The following is a 12,968-nucleotide window of genomic DNA, read 5'->3' as shown; positions in this document are numbered from 1 at the left end:
GATCATCTCTTCCAACAATTGCGCTTACCCTTCACAAAACATACTATTAGTTTCCTTCAAATACATAATCTAATACATACTTACATTCGCTTTTGCCTTTAGGCCTCGATCGAGTCTTGGATTGCACGGGTTCTTGGTCACAAGAGCACACCGGTTTGAGTTCAAGTATTTACCTCCTGTTACTTGATTCTCTCAAACCAGGGCTCTGATACCAACTTGTTACACCCTAACTTGTAATAACTTTAAAATGACGCAGCGGAAATACGAGCCTTGAAATTTCTTTCTTTATTAGACACATTACTTACATAAAAGCTCAAATACGAAAATGTTAAGCATTTACTGGAAGAGGTTTACAATATTTACATTAAATTAACGCTTCAAAGCATTACGTATTTCAAACTATGTAGCCGTTCTTTCCGTACAATCCTTGCTCTTCGACTCGATCCACGCCCGCTTATCATCCTTAAAGGTAGAAGAAGTCCGAGTAGTACCTGTGAGCATCACATACAACTTAACAATTAGTCATTGACATCATCGTACAACTAAATTCACATATAATTAAATAGTATAACATTCGACAACGTGAACTTTGATTTATCCGACTATTCTCTCGGATTCTCTCGTTCCGAGTTCAGCTTCCATTCCACGAGAATCCGTCGTTCTCATTCCTGCATTACCTACCAATCTCAAGCACATTGTTAGTGAGATCCTTACCCAAACATATTGAAACAAAGCATACCTGCATACGTACTTGCGTGCTTACATATTCGTGCCTACGCATATTTTACTTACATCCAATTCTTGTTTAACTTGTTCGTATTCACTTATCATATTCGTACATTATTTATACGGTGCTTATTCTTGGGTTTAGAACCCAAAAACATCAAGAGAACACCCAAAATTTGGTTTAGAAGGCTTACCATAGACCACGGTTGATATACCGAAGCTTACGATACATTAAACAACTTAGTTAACAATTTTCAGCATCCTAAACATGGGGAGGCCGTTGGCGACGGCCCTACAGGGCGTCGGCGACGGCTTTTAGTTTTTCCCCGTAGCTTAAAAACCCCGTAGACAGGAAAATAGGGCGTCGGAGCAAACTGAAAAAGCACGAGGCGTCGGCGACGGCCCATAGGGGCGTCGGCGACGGCCTCTGCTTTTGCCATTTTTCTGCTGTGTTGTTTTCGTCGTTCGAACGCACTAAAACTCGCATAACTTTTAAACCGTTTACCCGTTTAACCTCCCGTTTCTTCCTACATGCTTGTAAATTCACATTCTTTCATATGAACTTAAAATCCTACATCCGGATTAAGGAAATTCTTAACTTACATGCATTCGACTTATAATCATTTTCTAACTATTTGACCCGTTCGAGCGTATATCATCATAATCTGATTATTTGACCTCAATCTCATATGAACTTAATAATTTCGTTGACGTCTATCATAAAAGATTAAATTCTCGGATGTCTTGCATCCTCTTAACCCATTTTCGCTCAAATGCTTATTTTCGACCCGTTATGGTTATTTACGCATTAAGTGGTTTATGACATACAAGACCATACTCCACATTATCACACTAGACCATAAGCATTACACTAATCGAATAGCTTCCTTATAGTCTACTTTAAGATTGTTCGCCCAACATACCCATCAAGGGCGTTTTAATCAACTTTATTCCCATTATGCACAATGAAAGACTTCAACGCATAATTGACATCAAACATTATGTCTAATTAAATAAAGCGTTGTATTACTTAAACAACTAAGAAGTGACTACGGAGATCACTTACCTTGAGTACTCCAATAAGTGTATTTGTCACCTTGCCTTATCTTGACCCGTTATCCTCCTATGCTTGAGCTCTCCTTGACACGTTCCTATTATCTCATTCAATTACATCCATTCAATAGTTAGTATACGTAATCATACGCATCACTAATCACACTTCTATTCACGTGTCAATCGCTTAACGAGTTCAACATGTATCATAATACTACAATGCTAATCAATCTAACAATTTATCATTCCATCATCACAAAAGTCATACATGAGCTTCTAGCATACATAATTATGTATTTACATCATGTTCATTATTCTTTCAAAATTCCATACTTAGAATGATAACATTTTCTAAGTTAGGCAACTTGTTTCATACGTTAAACATTTCATACCATTTCTTAACACCTTGGTTATTTTTTTACACATCCATTCTACTATTTTCTATCAACAACCCGTTTCGACCCGTTGGTGAAATCATATGCATAAACTAGTTGGTAAGTGTTTTAGACACTTAAAACATTCAAATAACTTACTAATAATTTATTAAAATCAGTAGTTCATGATTCATACAAGTGTGCATAACAATACAACTATTTTTTTACTTAATATTTATACTAAAAATGTGCAGCAACTTTCTGCGCAGCAGCTGTTCACGACACATTTTAACCCATTTATCTTCTGATTCAGTTCTTCACGTTCAAATATGAAATGATCTGCACTCAGAGACCTTTCTAAGCATATAAAGATCGTAACAATCGGACGTTCCTATGATTTTATATGATTTTTACAAAATCAGCACAGAAGCTGAAATGCTTCCAAACAGCTTGCTGTCAAAACAGTATTGCCGACTTTGGGCACTGTTTTGGCCTGTTTAACATCCGAATTCAACAAACATGTTCAAACACAAAACGTAATATGTTTAAATAGCTTTTTGAGCATATAAGGCTCGACCTCACAGGTCCTTCCTATGATTTTATATGATTTATACAAAATTGTTGCGCAACAAATTTTAATTCTAATCAGCTTTGTTACTCGATACACGTAGCATGTCATTTTGTACACAACATCATAACTAAGCACTTTTCATACTTATAATACATAATCGCCTTCATTACTATTTAATTAACATTCCATACAAGTGATAACACATACTAACCTATACTAGGCATTTCATCAAACACTTGGTGTGCGATCTACTTTCCAAGCATAGTGTACAAGTGGTTTAAGCATGGTCTTCCCAAATTCATCTCTTGAACTATTTTATTCAAGCAATATCACATTGTCATCAATTCTACATCATGTTTACTATCAAAACCTATCATATAACATCTTGTGCAACAACATAATCTTAATATCAAAATTCACATGTTCATCATAATCATTCTTACGCTACACATGGGTTTCATTCTAATTCACTAAGATAACTAAAAATTCGGCCATGATTCTACTTAAATATGATAACATTAGAAAGCATACAACTCATACCCACTCTACTCTATGTGGGTTTTCACTTCCAACATTGATTAGCCGATTTTTAAGCACACATAATGTTCTAGATGGTGATCCTAGTTCAACATCATTCTAATTCCATATAAACTTATGGATTTTCTTGAACCCTAACATAATCAAGTTCATCAAAATGCCAAATTCTTCTTACCTTAAGCTTTAGTAAGTCTAGATGATCAAGAAATCACCAACATGCATGAGCAATGGCCATGATTAGGGCTTCAATTGGATGAATTTGTGTGATTAGAAAGGGTTCCCCTTCTTCTCTTGGCTCTGGCGTCGAACACACACACACATCTGATGTGTGTGTTTTATTTTTTTTTTTTGATTTCATTTTTATTAATTCAACTTTCATAACATGTCACCTTTAGCCCCTTAAGTTTAGTGTGGTAATTGTTTATTCACCAATCTTTATTACTACTATCTAACTTGTATCGGTAACCAAGTTAAATAACATATTTCTCACATTTTATTAATCATGATAACATGCTAATGAATTTAATAATTCGAATTTTGGGGTGTTACATATAAGAATTAAATTTTACAATCCGTACGTCAAGCCATCAAAAATTACTTGGTGTGTAGCGCCCGGCGTAGAGTTCATCAGCCATGTAGCGTCTATATCTGACACAAGCATCCTGCATGTTTACTTCGTTCCATGTTAATGAACGGTTGTTAACTAGATTTTCCAATAGCATACATATGATAACCCCTGAGTTTCGACCAATATGAGCTTCGTGGTCAGGCCACACAACATCCCCGCAATACTCTAAGGCTTGTACACCATCTTTCCTTGATTGTTGCCAGTATGATATACGTCCAAGAAACCATACAAATGGAGATTCAAATTCTAAAAGAATTTGATGTATTTTCCTGTGTATGCAAAATCCTTCTCCGCAATTACTTACGTTAAAGTTAACGGGAAAATAAGCATATATTTTAAGCGAACACATATTTATTTTTAGAAGTAACCAGTGGTTTTTCGTTGTACGCTACGGGCATGTAAATCTGCAAAAAATTGAAACGAAAATAAGCCTAGGAAAAGGTATTATTTTCATGGATTTTTTTTTTAAAAAAAATGTACATTCCGAATAATCATATTTCACAATGTACCGTATCAACCTCCCAAAAGGGAGGAAAAAATTCTTTTGTACCGTCTCCATATCTGTAGGCCTCTCTATTTTATTCTACTATCATGTTAAAAAAAGTAGGCGGGAGAACTGTCCACCGATAATCATTTGACGATATCGCCCTTAACCGTTTGTGAAGGTCCCGTTGATACATAAGCTTGTTGCACCAGGCATTGATATGCTAAGAAAAATATGGTAAATGTTTGACAAAAAAAAATTTAAATAAAACTATCATTAACATAATAGGTATTTCGAAGGTACCATCTCCTGAATAAATCCGTTTCCACAAAATCCAAGTAATCGACCCCACCATTCTTTTCCAAGAGGTGTTTTACCCATGTAGGTTGAGTAGCAAGTTGGATTATCGCCGTCATAGTAAAACTCTAGAATATTTGGCGACCAATGTTCAAACCCATCGTTTTGGTTTATCCAAATGGTGCGTTGCACGGAATGAGGAATGTTTGAGTAAGACATTCGGTGTGGCATTATTGAGATAGTGAGGGCACACATATATATACACACATGTTCACAGTAAAAATAAAAATAAATAATATAAAATATAATATTCAAAACATATATACAAATAATTCTGTTTTATAAAATTTAAATTAATATAAATCATTGAATAAATTCGAGATCGTCCTCTTGTAGCTCGTTGAGTAATTCTTTAGGAATAAGCGAGTTGTAGAAAAGTACCAACATATGGCGCCTCATCCTTGTAGCCGTTATGCTTGTTTTTTCACCATCATTTAGTGTTTTTTTGTTAATCAACCGGTCTAGAAATATACAAACCCAAAACCCACAGTCCCCTAATGGTCCTGACTGTTGTGGCACATCATTTGCATATACCGTTTCAAACGGAAACTTTAACGGTAAAGGTTTGTTGTCATAGTAACCATGCAAACGAAGCCAATGGTCAAAAACAAAATTTATGTGGCAAACCACTTCCGTTCTTCCTTTATCCAAATCTCGCATACCCATCAAGCTACAAAAAAAAAACAAACATTGATTAAAAGTCATTACTTTTGAGATTAAAACTATTAAATAAACACTGTTTAAAATTTTTTACCTGTCATAAATAGTGAGGGTCCCGTTAACCAGGTTGAAAACTCCTAAAAACCAGTGAATTGATGGTATAAATAACGGTACATACACCTCGTCAACGCTAGATATCCGAGGAAAAGGCTCTAAGTCCCCGTTGAAGTAACATGCGAATGTCTAATCCAAAGTTTGACCATGCATCTGAAAATATGGGGGTAAAATGGACCAAGGGGCGGATGGATCTCTTGAATTATACATGTGTAGCATCCATGCAAAAATATGCTGTCACAAGTTTGGACAATTTTAGCGAAAGTTTATACGAAACTATAGTATATTTAGTATTAACAAGTGTACCTCATCGCTTAACCAGCCATTCCCCTCAGTGCCTAGCAAGGCCCCCCAGAAATCAGGACCAACATAGCCGCCTGCTGTGAGTGTTAGTTGTCTAACTCCACTACTTGGTGCCCAATTTTTTATCTTTTCAATTAATTTATCTTCATCATTTGAAATATTTTTTTGCTTCCGCTTGAGGTTTCTGTAAACTACAAACGGTGAAAGCACGGCCTTGGCGGGCTTCACAAGCCTTTCAGACCGCCTCAGTTTAATCATCTCCACATCCTCATCCTACAATTACATTATTTAAGAAGTAAATTAACAAAACATACATGGATTATAAAAATAAACATATACGCTTGCCAAACTTACGGCTTCTTCGGTAACATTTTCTGGAATTGCAGACACATGATACACTTCATTATCTTCATTATTGAAATTCAAAAAGGAATCAGCTGCCGCCGACAAATTATTAAAAAAAGTTAGAAACATTTTAAAATTAAATTTAATTTTTTAGACTTTTATAAGCAAATAAATAAATAAATGGGTTACATTATCATATTCTTTTGGCGATTGGTCCATCGGTGTTCGTATGTGGCTTGGAGTTGATACCGGAGCCATACGAAAAGTTTGCAACAACTCCGACTTCAACATGTCAGTTAAGGCCCGGTTGTTTGAGTACATCTTCTTCAACCACTCCGAGTTGATCATGTCAGTCAACGCCCGGTTGTTTGATAACATCATTGACTGAAATTTAGAGACAAGCTGCTCTTCAGAATAAAATCCCGATGAAAACTGACCGGGACCAGCATCACGTTGAAACTCAGCCGTCTTTAACGGAATATCATTTGTATGAACCGGTATTTCCGGTGAAACTCCGTGCGTTAGAGGCACCTGAACTTCATCATCGCCGAACAAGCTGGCAATGAAGTCCTTCTGTGGCTGGCCGTAGTTTTGACTCAGGCCGATTGGATTATGAATTTGAGGGGGTAATTCAGTCGCCATAGCAGGATTAAAAACTTGACGTTCAAGGTCCAAATACTCCGAGCTTGAACTATACCACTCTGTCTCGGCCTCGAACATAGTTGGTAGTATCGCCATTAGCGGTTTATATTCAAATATCTAACATGTTGAAAACGAAATATTTTACAAAAAATGTTAAAAAGTAACAAAGGTTCAAACTGTTAAATGTTGGAAATTAAGTTTTTTAATTTTTTAAATTTATAATTTAAACAGTTTTTATTTTATAAGTTTTATGTTTTTACTTTTTAAATATATAATTTAAACAGTTTTTATTTATAATTTTAAAATTTTATAATTTATCATTTTTCACAATTTTTTATAATTATATATATTTTTTAAATTAATTCAGGTTGTAACTTTTAAAATTTTTACTTTGTTTTTTTATAATTTGAAACTGTTAACGGTTTTTGAAAATATAGTTAGTTTAAATTATAAAAAATTATAAAATAACAATTCACCTTTACCGCATTCGCTAAGATGCCATCCACATTAGGCTTCATCAGCTTATGTCCTTCTTTCCATCCTAAAAATCTCGGGATGGTCTGACCGTTGAAATACCCCCTCCTGTGTTTAAATTCCGGAAATACCTCTAGAATCCACATCTGTAAATGCATTAATATATTTATCAACTATTAGTATACAAATTAAGTTAACACAAACATTACACTTAAAATATAATATACGATTTGTCAGGTACCTTAAAGGGCCAAACAAATCCATCTAACGAAAATCCCTTCGTGTCTTCCTTTTGACGAACGTGCATATTATACACGTTCGTATACGTGCTCTCCCAAAAATAATTACCCCATGGATATTGGTTAAACTCATTCAGATTATCCACCAGGTGTAACAGTTTAATATCGATTGCATTTGAATCCTGCAACCCTAAAAACCCTTGACCCAAAAGCATCAGTAGACATATTCTTGCGCAATCTTCGTCGCTATATTGCATAGGACTTTCAAACATATCTCTAATTCGTTTGAAATTAATACGTTCTCGGCCCGAGAAATGACGGTTTTTAAATGATTCAGGGTGGTCAATCGGGGTCCAATTAGTGGACCCAAACCTTAATCCCGTTATTAGACAAAATTGTTTCGGGCTAAACATTAGCGTTTGTTGGCCTATGCGATATGTAATCCCCAATCTGGGTGTAGGTGTATGCACTTGTAATTGTGCAACACCGAGTAATAGTAGACTGTCACACATGACACACCTAATATCCAAATAAGGACCAAAACATGTCTGCCTAATCTTGGATAGAATAGAATCCGTCATTCTTTTGTTTATATTCTTCACTATATTCCATGATTGACGAACTTTGATTTTTTGGACCTTGTAAAGTAACAAAAAAACAGAAAAAAAAGAATAGTAAGTATAGTAAAATACTAAAACACTAAGAATAAAGAAAGAAAAGACATAAGATATCACCGCTACAGATGGGAGAACGTTTTGTCCAACGTCTTGCATGTCATGTTCAGGAGGTTGCATGTGCTCTTGACGTGGGAAACCGTAGTAATTTGGATCCATTTTCAGTCAACGTGAAACGTGGTACTTCGGAACGTGAATGTCGTATGGTTTCAACGCGGGTCGGGTGTTTGCTCGTCGGGTTTTTCTTCGGATCTTCAATGGTCTTCGGATCTTTGTTCAAGATGGCCCCAAAGGAGAGAACGTGGTCCCGATGCCGTTTGCCCGTGGAAATGGAACACATGAACCCACACTCTCCAAGTCAAAACGTGTTCCCCGACACGTGTCACGCGATGGCTAAACGGGGAAACACGTGTCGTTCATCAACGTTTCCTAACGAAATGAAACGTCTGACGTGTGTACGGGAAACGTCTCAGGACCAGAGGAAACGTCTCAAACGTCTCAAAATAACACGTGTTGAAACCTGATACGTCTAAGGACAAGAGGAAACGTCTCAAGGGTCTTAAAAAGTCGTGAAACGTCTGAAAATGGCAGTCAAACGTCTTAAATGGTCTGAATTACCGTGAAACGTCTTAAAAAGTGTGAAACGTCTCAAAAAAGCCACGTGTCAAACCCTTAGCCGTCTTAATTACCGTGAAACGTCTTATACGTCTCAACAGCTGCTGAAACTTCTTAAACAGCTGCTGAAACGTCTTGCATGACTGTCACGTGTAAAAATGAATTTTTATCTAATTTTTGTTTATTTTTTTTAATAAATAGCAATGGGATCCGAATAACAATTCTTCCCTATTTCAGTATCTTTCTGTAGCACGCGAAAATGTCTGAAAACAATAAAAATGATGTATACTGCTCTCAACCAGCAAACAAATCATCATCTTGGATTCTCAAAAGATGGAGAACTAACAAGGGTGAAAGTTCTTCTGAAGTTCCACAACGAAATGATTCAAACCAAATGCACTTTGTACACAATCTACAAAGTTTTCACCTCCACAGGGCTGGTACATGGGCAATTCCAGACGACGAAAGTGAGAACTGGTCAAAAGACGAGGAAACATTCTACAGAAATGGGGATGCGCCGTTCTGTTATTCAGCAGTTTTCACAAGATCAATAGAGTTGGACAAAAAATTTTGGGGGACTCTATTAGGTTTTCGCTGTGGCGGCTACCTAACCTCAACAGTTAATTATTCTTCCTAATTTTTTGTTATTAAATCTACAAATTTTTTTGCATTTTTAATTAATTTTAAATTACAACTTATACAGCATATTGAAGGATGGGTGGGAAGGCTAATGGCTTGGAGGAATAGAAAGATTCAAAGGGATCCGTTGTTAAACTTGCGGTGGACAATTCTTCCACCACAATTTTATGAAATGTTGTTAGATTCTACTCCTAAAACCGTTGTTAAGTATGCCAATGGCAAATTACACCCATTTCGATCTTTCTTCGAGGTGGATTACGTCTTATTTCCGTTACCGTTAGAAAATAACGAATGGCTCCTAGCTAGACTAGAGTTATCGTCACAGGAGTTGGTGTATTACCCGTACGAAGATGTTTGTGTAGGCAATAAATACAGAAACGTTATTCTACCCCGTTTGACAAAGGTTAAAGTTTACTTAGGAGCATTACTAGTGCATCTGCAATATTGGAAAAAAAACGGGAAAACCAGAAAAATGTATCTGTGCCGAGCTCAATGACAACTACGTGTTATCTAACACAACAATCGCAGGGAATGAAGCAGTCTACCTGTGTATGCTTATGGAGCATCTGGTTACGGATAAACCAATAAATATAACTGGAGACATTTGTAAAAGTTTTTTGTCGTACAGACAATTCATTGCAGAAAAACTGTATTTTTGGCGGTGTTTACCCCGTCCAAATGTTGTCTAGTTTATGCAATAAAATACTTGTTTTTAATTTATTTTCTTAATTTTTTACTTTACTTTATTCATTTGATTAACAGTTATCATAAAACCCACTATAAAATGGCATAGACATTCTTGCCATTTAACCACATCATGGATTCTTCATGGACCGACGAAGAAGACATTGCTATTGTCGTCTCCTACGCTGCCGCTCATGATGAAGGCACTAACTCAGTTTCCGATCCCGCGTTCTGGGGTCAAGTTATGAACTTATTCTGCATTCACGTGCAACAAACGAGCCGTAGCCCAAATGACCTCGACACTCGGTGTGCTTTCCTACGCTTCAAATGTAGCCGTTTCTTAGGAAGGTACAAGAACGTTAAAAAAAAGGATCGGAACAACAAAATGGCCGAAAAGGAGGTGATTGAAGAAGCCCTGCTAGACTACGCAATAATTTATGACGAGGATTTTGAACACATTTCAGTGTTTGAAATCTTGAAAAATTATATTTAGCTTGCGTTTTAGGATTTTATTTTTTTTTATCTTGTATCGTTTTTTATGTTATATTAAAGTTATGTTTTATCGTTTTAAAAGAAGACCACCCTTTTTACAGAGTTTGGCCAATTTTGATTTACACAGTTAGTCAATTTTGGTTCAAACATTGGCATTTTTGATTCAATTGCAAATTCATTCAAAACAAGTGCCTAGAAATACTTACTAACACTAAATACGATAGCAATGCAATACATGTATACTAATTCCACAAATACAACAATATTGCAATTGCAATTAAAAAGCTTAGCACATATAGTTTCTTCGACTTCGTCTTTGTGTCAAATCTCATTGCTTTCAAGTTATTGTTCTCTTCTATTAATAATTGGTTTTGTAATTCTAGGTTCTTTATCTTCATGTCTTTAAACGTCACTGGAGTTGAGGTGCCGTATGAACGTTCAACGAACATGTTATCAACATCTTGTTTCCACAAGAAGAATTTGCAATCACCTCTCTACAAAAACACAACAACTATAAAGAAATTGCAATTGACTATCTACAAAACACCAAATCGAACTTACAGGCCAGTGAGAACACCCGTAAAATTCTTCACCATGTCTTTGACTTTTAAGTCCAGCAACCCGAAGAACAGCAAGAATGTCGTGATGACAGTACACATTTCCATCCAAATCGACCTTGAAGAGTCTTGGTCTTCGAATTAGACCAGAGGTAGAAGACGAGGACATGTTGAATCAAATGTTCCAATTTGATATTTCTTTTCTTTTATAAGAGTTACATTAATGTTTTCAGCCCTGAGGTTTGTCAAAAATAACGGTTTCAGCCCATTAGGTTCATTTCCGTAACCATTTTAGTCCACTAACTTAACTCCATCCATTTATTTTGTTAACTTTGAGTTAACTAACTAATTCAGGGACGGTTTGCGTCAGTTTTACAAACACAGGGACTTAAGTGTAAACTCAAAAACATTAAAACAAATAAATACCTAAAAACCGGTCACATGGGGGGATCGAACTCTAGACCTTTCGTTCAACAAACAACGTGGTGACCGGTAGGGCTACGCCCTCATCCGGTAATATTCTAGACATATATTATATATATACAGACTTTAATATTAAATATTAGTAATTCAAACTTAAGTGTAAACTCAAAAACATTAAAACAAATAAATACTTAAAAACCGGTCACATGGGGGGATCGAACTCGGGACCTTTCATTCAACAAACGACGTGGTGACCGGTCGGGCTACGCCCTCATCCAGTAATTTTCTAGACATATATTATATATATATACAGACTTTAATATTAAATATTAGTAATTCAAAATCTACAATGTGACCCGTTTTTTGCTTTTTTTTGTTTTAATGTTTTAGAGTTTACATTTAAGTCCCCGTGTTTCTAAAACTTTATATATAACGTAATTTATTATTTATTATTTTAGTGATTTTAAGGTTTTAAGGTTCAACTTTTAAAACATTATATTAAAAAAGGGAAATACATACTAAACATTAAATTTAAAAAACAAATATTTACAAAAGAAAAAAAAACATTACATTACCAAAAAAAAAAACATTACATTCCCAAAAAAAAAAACAAACAAACATCTAAATCCAAACCCTAATCATTTCCCACGGCGAGACATGTTCGAAATCATGTCCTTCAGCGTGGCGGAAGTTGATAAGGGCAATCGCCTTGATGTCGTCCTCGCTAAGGCCCTCGGATGAATTTTCCAAAGACTTGTAGTAACTCTCGAACTTGTTACATTCCAACCGTATAACCCGAAACCTTGAAGACAAGGCATCAACGGTACGGCCGTGGTTCGGACCACGGAGTTGTGCAAAATTTTGTTGCACCCGGACCCATAGACCCCCCTGCCCTCGACGAGGAGGATTCACATACACCTCCTCCCAAGCCTCGACCAAAGCTATGTCCTCAACTTCCGTCCACGCGTTAGCAGCCATGTGTGGTTGTGTGTTTCTGTGTGTAGAAGAGAGATGAACAAAGAAGTGGAAGACCAAGAACGGCGTGTGTGTGTTTAAGATATCACGGGTATATATAGTGTTGGTAAAGTGGCTGTTGAAATACCTTAACACGTTCAAACGTTTTAGGTTGAAACGTCTTAATAGTTTGAAACGTCTTAACATTTAGTAGGCTGTTATAAGATCTTTAAACAACATTGAATTATACTGGATTGAGCAAGAATTAAAACGTAAGCTAGTAAAATTTATAACTTTATTATCATTGAATACAAAGTACATAATCCGAATAACATAACACTGCTACAAATATAATCATTTGAACTAGAATACACTAAACCCCTACTTCATTTGAACTACAATACACTAAACCGCAACTTCCAT

The 12,968-nt window shown here is 35.9% G+C and overlaps 1 long non-coding RNA gene across 3 annotated transcripts; it reads right to left on the bottom strand.

Annotated features, from left to right (window-relative positions):
* Positions 1–262: 262 nt before the first annotated feature.
* LOC110886264 lies at positions 263–3,593 on the bottom strand. Of its 3 annotated transcripts, none has more exons than XR_002562724.2 (4): positions 3,437–3,593; positions 1,793–1,877; positions 583–677; positions 263–491 (listed from the first exon to the last, which is right to left on the bottom strand). It is a non-coding gene; the product is annotated as an uncharacterized LOC110886264 (long non-coding RNA). The 3 variants fall into 3 exon arrangements; XR_002562723.2 differs by having other exon boundaries at positions 589–677; XR_002562722.2 differs by lacking the exon at positions 583–677.
* Between the last annotated feature and the right edge of the window lie 9,375 nt (positions 3,594–12,968).

The sequence above is a fragment of the Helianthus annuus genome, chromosome 10 (assembly GCF_002127325.2).
Source record: "Helianthus annuus cultivar XRQ/B chromosome 10, HanXRQr2.0-SUNRISE, whole genome shotgun sequence".
Lineage (NCBI taxonomy): Eukaryota > Viridiplantae > Streptophyta > Magnoliopsida > Asterales > Asteraceae > Helianthus > Helianthus annuus.
Note: the sequence above shows the minus strand (reverse complement) of the source record. Positions and strands in the feature narration are given on the sequence as shown.